At 38.4% G+C, this 15,296-nt stretch overlaps 1 pseudogene; it reads left to right on the top strand.

Annotated features, from left to right (window-relative positions):
* The window catches only part of LOC113880072, a 42,999-nt pseudogene that overhangs the window by 12,611 nt on the left and 15,092 nt on the right, over positions 1 to 15,296 (top strand).

The following is a 15,296-nucleotide window of genomic DNA, read 5'->3' as shown; positions in this document are numbered from 1 at the left end:
TGGATTAGTGTGTTCATTTTAAGAGTTTTATATGAATGTACATATAGCATCTACTTTTTTATGTCTGGTTTCCTTCACTCAGAATTGTGATTTAGATTTTAATGCATGTTTTATTTTGCTTTTTAAAAACACCATTCCAGTTGACAATTGACTTTTTCACTTGGTAGTTGAGCACAGGGAATTGAGCAGGGTTCCTGGTGCCCATCAAATAGGCCTTCTGCAGCTTTATTAATTTGTAACTCTTTCCTAATCTCTTTTTAAGCTGTCATTTACTAGGAGCTGTATCCTATTTTATATATTCTTATTTGTATATGTTGTTGTTGTTTGGTCGCTATGTTGTGTCCGACTCTTTGCAACCCCATGGACTGCAGCATGCCAGGCTTCCCTGTCCTTCACCATCTCCTGGAATTTGCTCAAACTCATCTCCATTGAGTCTGTGATGCCATCCAGTCATCTCATCCTCTGTCATCTCCTTCTCCTCCTGCCCTCAGTCTTTCCCAGCATCAGGATATTTTCTAGTGAGTCAGTTCTTCACATCAGGTGGCCAAAGTATTGGAGCTTCAGCATCAGTCCTTGCAGTGAATATTCAGGGTTGATTCCCTTTAGGATTGACTGGACTGGTTTGATCTCCTTAATACATCTATATATATTAACACCATTTTATAGAGGAAAAGCTGAAATTTAGAGAGGTTACAGAGAACAAACTGGTTAATAAGCTCGAGGGCTCTGGACAAGAATGCCAAGGTTTAACTCTTGGGACTGTCTTGTAGCTATGTGATCTCTGGCGAACTACTTAACTTTCTGTGTCTTCTTTCCTTCACATTTATTATAAAATGGTATGACTAATGATAGTACCTGCCTTATGGGATCGTTGAGAAGATTAAGTTAGGTGTGTGAAGCACTTACAGCACTGCCCAGCCTGTAGTGAGTGTCCATCAATGCTAGCTGAGACACAGCACAAGATACTTACAGCTAGTGAGTGACAGAAGCATACACTTAAAGCCTTATACTCAGTGCAAGCAGCACAAAATGGTGATTCAAGTCAGTTTTATAATTCATGATGGTGCTCACAAATGGAGGTTTTACTAATGTGGTAACATATCAATATCAGATTAGTTGGTATTGTATAGTTGAGGACTAAGCAAGTTTGAGACTTACTTAAGGCATACATATGCTTGTATGTATGATGTCTGTACATACATCAGCATGTGAATATAATGCATTTTTAGGCTTTGAATTTTTTTTTTGGTGGCACTGGGTCTTTGTTGCTGTGCACAGTCTTTCTCTAGTTGTGGTTTAAGAGCTTCTCCATTGCAGGGGCTTCTCTTGTTTCAGGGCACAGGCTCAAAAATGCATAGCCTTCAGTAGTCGTGGAGCATGGGCTTAATAGTTGCAACTTGCAGGCTCCAGAGCTCGGGCTCACTAATTGTGGCCCACTGGCTCAGTTGCCCTGTGGCATGTGGGATCTTGCCAGACCAGGGATTGAACTGGTGTCCCTTGCATTACAAGGTGGATTCTTAACCACTGGACCACCAGGGAACCCCTAAACTTTAAAATAGTTATAGACTCACAGGGAGAAGCCAATACTCTTGCCTGGAAAATCCCATGGATGGAGGAGCCTGGTAGGCTGCAGGCCATGGGGTGGCTAAGAGTCAGACATGACCGAGTGACTTCACTTTCACTTTTCACTTTCATGCATTGGAGAAGGAAATGGCAACCCACTCCAGTGTTCTTGCCTGGAGAATCCCAGGGACGGGGGAGTCTAGTGGGCTGCCATCTATGGGGTCTCACAGGGTGGGACACAACTGAAGCAACTTAGCAGCAGCAGCAGCTCAGGAAATTAAGGAGTGTAGAAATTCTATATACTGTAGCTAGTTTCACCGGGGCCGGGGGGCTGGGGAATGGTGTCTTGCTATCTTATGTAGCCATTAGTATCAAAACTGGGACCTTGGACTTCCCTAGTGGTCAAGTGGTTAAGAATCCTCCTGCCAGTTTGATACGGGGGACATCAGTTTGATCCCTGATCCAGGAAGATCCCACATGCTTCGGGACAGCTAAGCCCATGTACCACAACTACTGAAGCCTCTATGCCCTAGAGTCTGTGTTCTGCAACAAGAGAAGCCGCTGCAATGAGAAGCCCGCACACCACAACTAGAGAGTAGCCCCCACTCACTGCAGCTAGAGAAAGCCTGCACTCAGCAGTGAAGACCGAGCACAGCCAAATTCATAAATAAAACTTTTTAAAGGCACAGGTGATCTAAAAAAAAAAAAAAAAAAAAAAAGGAAAGTTACCATAGGTATACTCTTTAGCCCTTTATCATATTTCACCCGTTTTTACATGTACTCATTTTTGTGTCTGTATATGCACATGTCCATATACTTTTATTGTCTTTGCATTTTTATCACATGCATAAGTTCATGTAGCCATCACTTTGGTTAAGCTACTGTGGAAATTCCCTGGCAGTCCAGTGGTTAGGATTCTGTGCTTCCACTGCAGGGGGCACGAGTTCAGATCCCTGGTTGAGGAACTGAGATCCCACAAGACCCGCAGCGTGGCAAAAAGAAAACAAAACACCAAAATGATACAGAACTGTTTTTATCACCACATCTTTCTTGTGCTTCCTTTCTCCCTACCACCCTTTCCTATTCCCAGGAAACCACTAATTTGTTCTCTGTCCCTATAATTTTGTCAAGAATGTTATATAAATAGATTCATACAGTATATAATCTTTTGAGATGGACTTTTTTCATTTAGCATAATACCCTTGAGACCCATCCAAGTTTCTTCATGTACCAGTAGTGACTGTTTTTAATTGCTGAGTAGTATTCCAGAAATAGAGATGTTCTGCAGTTTATTTAATCATCCACTGAAGGATATTGAGTTGTTTCCAGCTTTTTGCTATTACAAATAAAGCTGCTCTGAACATTCATGTACAGGCTTTTGTGCAGACATAAATTTTCCTTTTGTGTAAATAAATGCCCAGAATTGTGATTGCTGGGTTATAGGATAAGCATATCTTTGAATTTTTAAGAAACTACTCAACTATTTTCCATAGAAGTTCTACCATTTTACATTCTGCCAGCAGTGTATGAGAGACATGTGTTCTCAGCATTCTTACCACCATTTGGTATTTTCAGTATTTTTTATTCAGCTTTTCTCAGATGATGTGATATCTTACATGATTTCAATTTGCATTTCCCTTATGACTAATACTATTGAACATCTTTTCATGTGCCATTCATATATCTTCTTTGATCAAATGTCTGTTCATGTCTATTGTTCATTTTCAGTTGAATTGTTTTTTACTTTTGAGCTTTGAGAGTTCTTTATATATTCTAATACAAATACTTTGTTGGAAATGTAGTTTGTAAATACTTTATTCTAGTCTATAGCTTGCTTTTTCATCCTTTTAACAAAGCCTAGGAGAAAAGAAGCCTTAAATTTTAACAAAGTCCAGTTTACCAAGCTTTTTTCCTTTTAGGGACTGCGTTTTTGGTGTCATTTCTAAGAACTCTTCACTGGGTCTGCAAATTCTCTGAAGTTTTATAGCTTGATGTCTCACATTTAAATCTATGATCAATTTTGAGTTAATTTGTATAAAGTGAGTTTCATTGTTTTGCCTGTGAATATCCACTAGCTTCAGTGCCATTTGTTGGAAAGGCTGTCTATCCTTCCACCATTGAACTGCTTTTGTTTCTTCCTTAAAAATCAGTTATCTGTCCTTGTATAGATTTATATTTGAGTTCTCTATTCTGTCTTGTTGATCTTTGTGCGTATTTCACCACCAATACCACAGTGTCTTGATTTTTGGAGCACTGAAGAATTGATGCTTTTGAACTGTGGTGTTGGAGAAGACTCTTGAGAGTCCCTTGGCCTGCAAAGAGATGCAACCAGTCCATTCTAAAGGAGATCAGTCCTGGGTGTTCTTTGGAAGGACTGATGCTAAAGCTGTAACTCCAATACTTTGGCCACCTGATGCGAAAAGTTGACTCATTGGAAAAGACTCTGATCCTAGGAGGGATTGGGGGCAGGAGGAGAAGGGGACCACAGAGGATGAGATGGCTGGATGGCATCACCGACTCGATGGATGTGAGTCTGAGTGAATTCCGGGAGTTGGTGACGGACAGGGAGGCCTGGGGTGCGGGAATTCATGTGGTTGCCAAGAGTCGGACACAACTGGGTGACTGAAGTGAAGTGAACTGATAGAGTTTTTTCCCACTTTTTTTTTTTTTCAAAATTGTTTCTTTTATTCTACTTTCTTTTCCATATAAAATCTAAAATAAGCTTGTCTTTAACTACTAAAAGTGTTACTGAATTTTGACAGAAATGTTATTAAATCTAGAGGTCAGATGTGGAATCTCCAATCCATAAACAGTGTTGTTATGGATTGACTTGAGTCCCCCTGAAAAGTGAAAGTGTTAGCCGCTTGGTCGTGTCTGACTCTCTGTGACCCCATGGACTGTAGCCCATCAGGCTCCTCTGTCCATGGAATTCTCTCCAGGGAAGAATACTGGAGTGGGTAACCATTCCCTTGTCCAGAGGCTCTTCACGATCCAGGGATTGCACCTGGTTCGACTGCATTGCAGGCAGATCCTCTGCTGTCTGAGCCATCAGGGGAGTCCCTTGAGCCCCCCTGATAAGCCCTAACCTCCAGTACCTCAGAATGTACCTCAAATAGGGTCATTCTAAATGTTATTAGTTAAGACAGATTAATACTGAAGTAGTGAGGGACTCCTGTTCCAGTATGACAGGTGTCCTTGTAAAAGGTAACTTTGGACACAGGTACACATAGAGGGAAGATTCGTGTAGAAGCATGGAGAGAATGCTCTGTGAAGGCTAGGTTTGTGCTGCCACAAGGCAAGGAGCTACTAGAAACTAAGAAAGATACCTGGAACATATCTTTCCCTATCACCTTTAGAGGGAGTATCCTCTGGAGCACCTTGATCTCAGACTTTTAGCTTCCAGAAATGTGACACAATCAATTTCTGTTGGTTAAGCCACTCAGTTTGAGGGACTTTGTTATAACAGCCCTAGCAAACTAATAAAACATATATCTGTTCATTTATTTATATCTTCCTTGATTACATCAGCATTTTATAGTTTTTGGCATAGAAGACATACATGTTTTGTTAAGTATATACCCAGGTGTTAGAAAATAAATGTGATTATAAATGTATTGTTTTAATTTTGTTCCTCCATGTTCATTATGTATAAAAATACAATTGTATACAGAAATTAAATTTTTAGGTATGTTTTTCTTGTATTCAGCAACCTTGTTGAACTTACTCATTCTAGGACTAACAAATTGTATTAGTTTTTTGTTGTTGTTACTAATTTAAAAATGTTTTTTTGAGATCCCTTGGGATGTTCTATGTAGACAGTAATGTCACATGCAAAAAGGGACAGTTTTCTTTTTCCACTCTCTACACTTTTTATTTCCTTTTCTTGTTTTGTGCTGATGGGACTTCTAGTACTCTGCTGAATATGAGTGGTGGGACTAGGCATTCTTCCCTTGTTTCCAACATTGAAGATAGAAATCCAGTGTTTCACCACAAAGTATGATGTTGACTATAGGGTTTTCTTATATATACTTTTTCAGGTTGAAGAAGTTACTTGCCATAGTTTGCTGAAAACTTTTAAAATCATGAATGCTATTTCTGCATCATTTGGTATAATCGTGTGATTTTTCTCTTTTTATGTTAGCCTGTTGATTTGGTGGATTAGACTGATGTTGGAATATTGAACCAGCTTTGGATTTCTGGAACAAATCCTACTAAGTTGTGGTGTTGTGTAATACTTTTAGTATATTTTTGGACTTGATTTCCTACTATTTTATGAAGGATTTTTGCATTTTTAAGGGGGTGGTATTAGTCTATAGTTTTCATCTTTTGTATTATCTTTGTTGGGCTTTCTTGGTGACTCAGACAGTAAAGAATCTGGCTGCAATGCAGGAGACACAGGTTCAATCCCTGGGTCAGGAAGATCCCCTGGAGAAGAGAATGACACCCCACTCCAGTATTCTTGCCTGGAGCTTTCCATGGACAGAGCAGACTGTCGGGCTACAGTCCACGAGATCACAAAGAGTCAGATATGACTGAGCGACTAACACACTTCTGTTTTGCTTTAATATTAAAGAGTTCTTCTGTGTATTCTTGCCACCTCTTTTAATATCCTCTGCTTCTGTTAGGTGCATACCATTTCTGCCCTTTATTGATCCCATCTTTGCATGAAATGTTCCCTTGGTATCTCTAACTTTCTTGAAGAGATCGCTAATCTTTCCCATTTTGTTGTTTTCCTCTATTTCTTTGCACTGATCACTGAAGACAGATGGCTTTCTTATCTCTCCTTGCTATTCTTTGGAACAGCAAGATTGTTTGGCTCCATAAAGGACAGAAATGGTATGGTCCTAACAGCAGCAGAAGATATTAAGAAGAGGTGGTGAGAATACACAGAAGAACTATACAAAAAAGATCTTCACAACCCAGATAATCACGATGGTCTGGTCACTCACATAGAGCCAGACATCCTGGAATGCAAAGTCAAGTGGGCCTTAGGAAGCATCACTACGAACAAAGCTAGTGGAGGTGATGGAATCCCATTTGAGCTATTTCAAATCCTAAAAGATGATGCTGTGAAAGTGCTGCACTCAATATGTCAGCAAATTTGGAAAACTCAGCAGTGGCCACAGAACTGGAAAAGGTCAGTTTTCACTCCAATCCCAAAGAAAGGCAGTGCCAAAGAATGCTCGAACTACTGCACAGTTGCACTCATCTCACAGGCTAGTAAAGTAATGCTCAAAATTCTCCAAGCCAGGCTTCAACAGTATGTGAACATGAACTTCCAGATGTTCACGCTGGTTTTAGAAAAGGCAGAAGAACCAGAGATCAAATTGCCAGCATCCACTGGATCATCAAAAAAGCAAGAGAGTTCCAGAAAAAACATCTATTTCTGCTTTATTGACTATGCCAAAGCCTTTGACTATGTGAATCACAACAAACTCTGGAAAATTCTTAAAGAGATGGGAATACCAGATCACCTGATCTGCCTCTTGAGAAGTCTGTATGCAGGTCAGGAAGCAACAGTTAGAACTGGACATGGAACAACAGACTGTTTCCAAATAGGAAAAGGAGTATGTCAAGGCTGTATATTGTCACCCTGCTTATTTAACTTCTATGCAGAGTACATCATGAGAAATGCTGGGCTGGAGGAAGCACAAGCTGGAATCAAGATTACCGGGAGAAATATTAATAACCTCAGATATGCAGATGAATGATGCCATCATTATGGCAGAAAGTGAAGAACTAAAGAGCCTCCTGATGAAAGTGAAAGAGGAGAGTGAAAAAGTTGGCTTGAGGCTCAACATTCAGAAAATAAGATCATTTTCTTTTTCAGATCATTTCAGCATTCAGAAAATAAGCTAAGATCATGGCATCTGGTCCCATCGCTTCATAGGAAATAAGTGGGGAAACAGTGACACTCTTTATTTTGGGGGGCTCCCAAATCACTGTAGATGGTGACTGCAGCCATGAAATTAAGACACTTACTCCTTGGAAGAAAAGTTATGACCAACCTAGACAGCATATTAAAAAGCAGAGACATTACTTGCCAACAAAGGTCCGTCTAGTCAAAGCTATGGTTTTTCCAGTAGTCATGTATGGATGTGAGAGTTGAACTATAAAGAAAGCTGAGTGCTGAAGAATTGATGGTTTTAAACTGTGGTGTTGCAGAAGACTCTTGAGAATCCCTTGGGTGGCAAGGAGATCCAACCAGTCCATCCTAAAGGAAATCAGTCTTGAATATTCACTGGAAGGACTGATGTTGAAGCTGAAACTCCAATACTTTGGCCAGCTGATGTGAAGAACTGACTCATTTGAAAAGACTCTGATACTGGGAAAGATTAAAGGCAGGAGGAGAAGGGGACCACAGAGGATGAGATGGTTGGATGGCATCAGCAACTCAGGGGACATGAGTTTGAGTAAACTCTGGGAGTTGCTGATGGACAGGGATACCTGGCTTGCTGCAATCCATGGGGTCTCAAAGAGTTGGACACGACTGAGCAACTAAACTGAACTGAATATTAAGTAATCCGGACTTCATAGAATTTGTTTGGATTAGTTCTCTGCTGTTTTCTGGAAGAGATTGTGTAGAATTGGTATTCTTTTAAAATTGTTAGATTTTACCAATGAAAGCATCAGGCCTGAATATCTTTTTTCAGGAGATTTTAAACTACAAATTCAATTTGTTGAATAGATATAGGACTGTTCAGATTATCTGTTTCATCTTGGGTGAGTTTTGGCAGTTTGACTTCTGAGGAATTGGTCTATTTCATCTAAATTGTCTGGTTTATATGCATAGAGTTGTTTGTATTATTACTTAGGTGTTTTTAACATTTTTATTGGAAAGTGAAAGTTAGTTTTGGCTGTGCTGGGTTTTCATTGCTGCGTGCAGTCTTTCCCTAGTTGCAGAGTGTGGGGGCTACTCTTTGTTTTAGGCTTTTCATTGTGGTGGCTTCTCTCGTTGCAGAGCCTGGGCTGTAGAGTGTGTGGGCTTCAGTAGTTGTGGCACATGGGCATGTCACTCTGAAGCATGAGGGAATTTCCTGGACCAGAGATCAAACCTGTGTCCCCTGCATTGGCAGGCGGATTCTTAACCACTGGGCCACTAGGGAAGTCTTTCCTTATTATATTTTTAATGTCGGTACAGTGTCTAGTGGTACCCTCTTTTTCATTCTTGATATTGGTTAAGTTGTGTTTCTCTGTCGTTTTAAATCATTCATACTAGAACCTTATCAATTGTACTAAAGTTTTCAAAGAACCAGCTCTTGGGTTGCGTGACTTTTTTATAAAATTGATTTTCTGATTTCAGTGTCATTGACTTCTCTTCTTTATTATTTCCTTTCCTTTGCTTGCTTTTGCTTTATTTTGCTCTTTGTGGTTATTATGAATAACACTACTCTGTTGTGAACATTCATATGCACATTTTTGCTTCAGTTCAGGTCAGTCACTCAGCCGTGTCCAATTCTCTGCAACCCCATGGGCTGTAGCGTGCCAGGCCTCCCTGTCCATCACCAACTCCCAGAGCTTGCTCAAACTCCTGTCCATTTAGTCAGCAATGCCATCCAACCATCTCATCCTCTGTGGTCCCCTTCTCCTCCTGCCTTCAATCTTTCCTAGCATCAAGGGTTTTCCCAATGAGTCAGTTCTTCCCATCAGGTGGTGGAAGTATTGGAGTTTCAGCTTCAGCATCAGTCTTTCCAATGAATATTCAGGACTGATTTCCTTTATGACAGAGTAGTTTGATCTCCTTGCTGTCCATGGGACTCTCAAGAGTCTTCTTCAACACCACATTTCAAAAGCATCAATTCTTTGGCACTCAGCTTTCTTTATAGTTCAACTCTCACATCCATACATGACTACTGGAAAAACCACAGCTTTGATTAGACGTACCTTTGTTGGCAAAGGAATGTCCCTGCTTTTTATTATGCCAGGATGTTCATAACTTTTCTTCCAAGGAGCAAGTGTCTTTTAATTTCATGGTTGCAGTCAGCATCTGCAGTGATTTTGGAGGCCCCCAAAATAGCCTGTCACTGTTTCCATTGTTTTCCTATTTGCCATGAAGTGATGGGACTGGATGCCGTGATCTTAGTTTTCTGAACGTTGAGTTGTAAGCCAACTTTTTCACTCTCCTCTTTCACTTTCATCCAGAGGCTCTTTGGTTCTTCTTTGCTTTCTGCCATAAGCGTTGTGCCATCTACACATCTGAGGTTCTTGATATTTCTCCCAGCAATCTTGATTCTGGCTTGTGTTTTGTCCAGTCTGGCATTTTGCATGATGTACTCTGCATATAAGTTAAATAAGCAGGGTTATTTTTGCTTAGACATGATTTAAAATTATTTGGGGTATATTCCTAGGAGTGGAATTGCTGGATCATGTGGCAGTTTTATGTTTAACTGCTTGAATAGTCACCAGACTATTTTCCATAGTGGTTGCCTCATTTTACATTCCTGTCAGCAAATTTTTTTTGTACCTAGTCCAGCAATCTTACTCTCTTATGTAGTCGATAGTTCATTTATATATAATGCAATTGGTGATGTACTTGGGTTGATATCTGCCATCTTAGTATTCGATTTCAGTTTTTTCAAACTGTTTTTCTTTTTCTCTCTCCTGTCTTGACTTCTTTTGTATTATTGTATTTCTCTCTCTGATTACCAAGTTCGTTGTGCATTCTTTTATTGCTTACCCCAGAAATTATGATATATACTCTTGACTTACAGTATTCTAATAAAAATAACAACTTTGATCAGTCTCCCATTAGTGTTCCTCTGGCCCCTGTCTTTATCATTTTTTTATTACACATAATTATTTTGTATTTTATATGTCTTTTAAGGCATTTTTTGTTTTTGCAGAGAATATTCATTTCTGTTTTCCCACATATTCACCTCTTTTGTGGCTTTTAATTCCTTTTGAATTTTCATCTTAGATTACTTTTATCTTTTAGTGTAGGTTTGGGCCAGTAATTTTTCTGTTTTTGCCTATATGAAAATGTGTTTACTTTGCCTTCACTTATTAAAGGTTATTTCTGCTGACCATAGTATTATGGTGAGCAGCTTTCTCTTAGCTCTTTAAATAAGTCATTCTGTTGTTTTCTAGCATTCCAAAGTCCAGCAGTAGTTGTTCTGTTGAAGGTAAGATATCTTTTTCCCCCGCCACTGGCTGCTTTTACAATATTTTTCTTTTTTTCCCCCACAGTTTAAATGTGATATGCTTAGGTATATCTTTTGTATGTATTCTTCTGGGGATTTGCATAACTTTTTGAATATGGGTTGTCTTTAATCAGCTTTGAGAAATTCTTGACCATCATCTTCTTATATATTGCCTCTGTTCATTCTTTCTTCCCACTTTTGAGGTTCCAGTTATGTATATCCTAAACATTTTCATGTGTTTTACACATCTGTTATGCTTTTTTGTGTATTTTTCCATAGGTTTTGATCTGTGTGCTTCTGGTTTGGATATTTTCTATTGCCTTGTTTTCCATTTTGCCAGTTCATTCTTCTGGTATATCTAATGAGCTCTTAATGTCATCATTTATTTTTCACTTACAGAATTTCCATTTGGCCCTTCTTATGATAGATTCCAATTTTCTGGAATCCTTCATCTTTTATTTTCTCCAACATATTTCTCATGTAGTCTTGGGACTGAGCTGAGTTGAGGCTGGGTTTCAGTTTTGATCGGTCTCTGCCTCCCTGTCATTTGCCCCCACTGCTGAAGTGTGGTCACTCAGGGGAGGGGCTTCCAGCTGCAAGTGAGTTATGTTCGTTTCCCCTAGCTGGACTCGAGCCTCTAATTTATGTTTCCTCATACTGATAATGCTGCCAAAATCTCCACTCTGCTTTTCAGAGGTTTTGTGCTTAGCTTTTTAACCTCCTGCCCTGTGCATCTCCAGAATTTTCAAATATCTTGAAGGGCCCAAACCAAGGAACTTCCCTTTTGACCCATCTGTCACTTTTGTTTTGAATTTTGTCTGTAGTCTTTTTTTTTTTTTCCTTCTAATTTTTATTTTATATTGGAGCATCATCTATTAACAGTGTTGTATTAGTTTCAGGGGGTACAGCAAGGTGATTCAGTTATATATGGTCTTGCTCGACTACTAGAGCCCTGCTGGTTTCTTGGTTCTCTAGCATCAGCCTGAGCAAAACTTGCTTCTCAGTCTCTTGCCTTACACCCAGGTTCAACAGATACCTCCTTGGAGAAGTGGCCACACTTATCAGGCTTTCCTGCTCTCTGATTCCTGGTCTGTCTAGTTCTTTTCCTTCAGTAGTTCCCTAGTAGCCTTCAATAGATACTTTAAAACTTTTCCTATATTTTGAAAATGTTCTTGATGGGAACATTGATTTAATTTAAAGTTATTAATTTAAAATTATTTCTTCATGCTTGGAAGTGCTGGTTGCATATAGTTTGTTATATGTTACTATATATAAATGTATGTTCTATTTATTACATATAGTGTATATATATAATATTATATGTAGTGTTATTTTATATATTAATATAATTGGTAAAGTGATTGTCACATATAGTTACGTATCAGTTATCACATCTCTTATACAATTAACTTCTTTTAACACCAGTTTCTCTAAGTGACTCTTGGTTTTGTGACTGCGTTGAGTATAGAAGTCTTCTGGAAAATGTTTTATATCAATGTAGAAATAAATTGATTGAGTCTTAGTGGAAAGGCCTTGTGGTGAGAATATATTATTAGTTAAAAATCAGCAATGACCCTTGAAAGGTTGTTGTTGAATCACACAAAAACACCGGGATTCTTGGCCCCCAGAGGAGAAGAATTCAATCTGGGGCCAGAGATGAGGCTTGATCACTCAGAGCTTTTGTGTAATAAAGTTTTATTAAAGTATAAAGGAGATAGAGAAAGCTTCTGACATAGGCATCAGAAGGGGGCAGAAGAATACCCGCCCGCTAGTCTTCAGCTGGATGTTATATAGTCATTAGCAGTCTGTTAATGAAAGAAAGGAATGTCTTAAAATTCAGAATGGCACCAGGGCCCTCGCCCATAAGATGCATTTTGGGATAATCTTGGCACTAAATGGTTTATCCTGGGCCATAAAATGATTAATTTGAATCTTGAAGAAGGGCAGACCACCATGCAAATAGTTTCATTTACATAGATTAGGGGAACAATATCTAAGTCTAACATACTGGTTTGTCAAGCAGGTTCTGAGCCAAGAGGCAGAACCAACTTGAAGACAGAGTTTGGGGGTAAATGCATAGTACATTAGCATAGCTTAAGACAAACATTCCCATAAGAAAAAGGCATTGGTTAACTTCAGGTGAAACCGGGTGTCATTATGGCAACACAGTATTTTAAGGGAAACCTCCTTTTCAATTTGTATAGAGAAAGAAAAAATATCGCTAGTTTGTTTCCTCCTGCCCCTTAAGAGAGAGAAAAATGTCTGACACTTGCAGGCTATTTCCTCCGTTTGGAGACCCCTGGCCTTCCTGCCTGTTACCCTCTCACTCTGAAACCGGTTACATAAACATGTGAAAAAAAATTTGGTAGTCAAAAGCCCAGATGTACATTTCTTGGAATAATTGATCTATTCCTGTGGGTATGATGATAATTTTAGCATGGTTTTATGTTTGGGGCCACTATTTTTTCTGTTTCCTTAATATCAGCTTACAGTGTTAGCTCTGTTTACATCTTGTGATTTCAGAGTTCAAAGAACTCTAGTGTATGTTTTTAAATTTTTCTTTTAATGTAAAAAGAACAGGAAAATATGAGACCAAAGTGATATCTCTTCCTTTACCTCCCACCTCAAAATATGTACTACTATGTGTAATGACTACTCTTCCTCTCCTCTCCTTTTCTTTCATTTTTCATCCTCCTCTCCTATTGATACATGTTAGTTGACAAAAATACAGAAATTGAAGTACATAAGAAAAACAAAATTGAAATCTCTTGTAATCCCATTACCAAGCAGTGATTAGTCAGGTTTCTGAGCATTTGACGCATATCTTTTGTGGATTTTTGTGTGTAAAATGGACTGTATTGTTATTTGTTGTTTTCAGCCAGGCCTTTTCATTAATATCACCTGTAATAATGAAAATATCCATATAGATTCTACAATGCACCTCATACTTAACCAATTCAGAATCTCTAGGGGTAGGGTGAAGAGGGTTTTGTTGAAAATAACAAAAATTTACCTTCAGAAAATTTTAATTGCCTTCAGAAATCTTCCAAAACAGAAAAAACAAGAATATTGCCATATTATATATGAAGAAAACTTTGACTTGTATACATACAACTCTCCATCTAATGATCTGATTTGAACTTTTTCCTGGCCATTCCGCCCAGTGGTGAATTTGGACTGCTCTCGGGGTTTCCGGCCATCTCCCTGTGCACTCTGTGCTCCTATCTGTGTGGAATACAGTCGTGTCACACCTCCCTGCCATAGGTTCTGTCAGCGGGCTCACAGTGAGTGTTTGAAGCTCATGGAGCTGTTTGGTGTTGCTTGGCCTGAAGATATGGAATGCAGTAGGTGTGAAAATCATAGATTTTTCATGGACCATTGCTTCTTTTGCAGCATATTTAAAATTATTTGTCTTCTAGTTCATCAGTTTTTAAGAACTTTTCAAAGTGTGTATATTACTTATAATTTTGAACAGAAGTTTCATGCCTCAGAGCTGTTCATTTCCTTAGGAATTTGGAATGAAATGAAAAAGGTAGAAAAAGAAAAACATTTCTATGAAGAAATTTTAAAAACAATTAAGAAAAACATAATCAAGATATTGATTGTTGATATCTTTCCCTTACTTTTTTTTTTTTTTCCTGGTTATAAAAGTAATGCCATTTATAAAAAATGAGAAGATATAGAGAACATAATCATTTGTTGCCTCATTATTAAATATCTTTAATGATTTAATGGGACTTGAATATCTTTATGATTTCAGTGTTAATGACTATAGTAGTTCTGTCATTTCTATTTTTCTTTCTTTCTTTTTTTTTTTTTTTCAATTTTGTTTTTTTGACCATGCAACATGTGGGCTCTTAGTTCCCTGATCAGAGATAGAACCCATGGCCTCTGCACTGGAAGCACGGAATCAACTACTGGACTGCCAGGAAAGTCCCTTGGTTCTGTTTTACTGTCATGTATTAACATACCCAGACCCAGAAAATGTCAGATACTTTTCAGATCATTTCCAATATATAGATTGTAAGCAGTTCCTAAAGTCTTGAGGATATTTACCTGACAGTCCTATAGATTTGTATAAGAGAACATAATTGTTAGTAATAACGTGTATGGTAGTAATACTGCATTTTTTATACTATAATGTGCCTTTTTTGTTTTCTTAAATGTTTCAAGGATAAAGCATAGATGAATAGCTATAAAACTCTCACTATCTAGCTTTGTCCAATAATATTTTGCAGTGTTTGCTTCCGATTATTTTTTCTTGGCCACACCCAAGATCCCCCATGGCTTGCAGGATCTTAGTTCCCCCAATTAAGGATGGAACCTGGGTCCCAGACAGTGAGAATACCAAGTCCTAACCATCGGACCACCAGGGAATGCCCCAGATTTCTTTTTTAAAGAAATAAAACAGTACAGGTAGAGTTGAAGATTCCTTCATTAGTATCCATCTTGATTTCATTTCCTTCTTTTCTCCGCAGAGATGAGATAATCATTATGTTGAATTTGTTGTTAATTCTTCTTATGTTTGTTTTTATACTCTTACTATACATTACAAACATATCCATAAGCAACATTATATACTTTTTTAGGTTT

The sequence above is a fragment of the Bos indicus x Bos taurus genome, chromosome 21 (assembly GCF_003369695.1).
Source record: "Bos indicus x Bos taurus breed Angus x Brahman F1 hybrid chromosome 21, Bos_hybrid_MaternalHap_v2.0, whole genome shotgun sequence".
NCBI classification, from domain to species: Eukaryota; Metazoa; Chordata; class Mammalia; order Artiodactyla; family Bovidae; genus Bos; species Bos indicus x Bos taurus.
The sequence above is the reverse complement of the archived record's forward strand: the minus strand, read 5'-3'. Positions and strand labels throughout refer to the sequence as shown.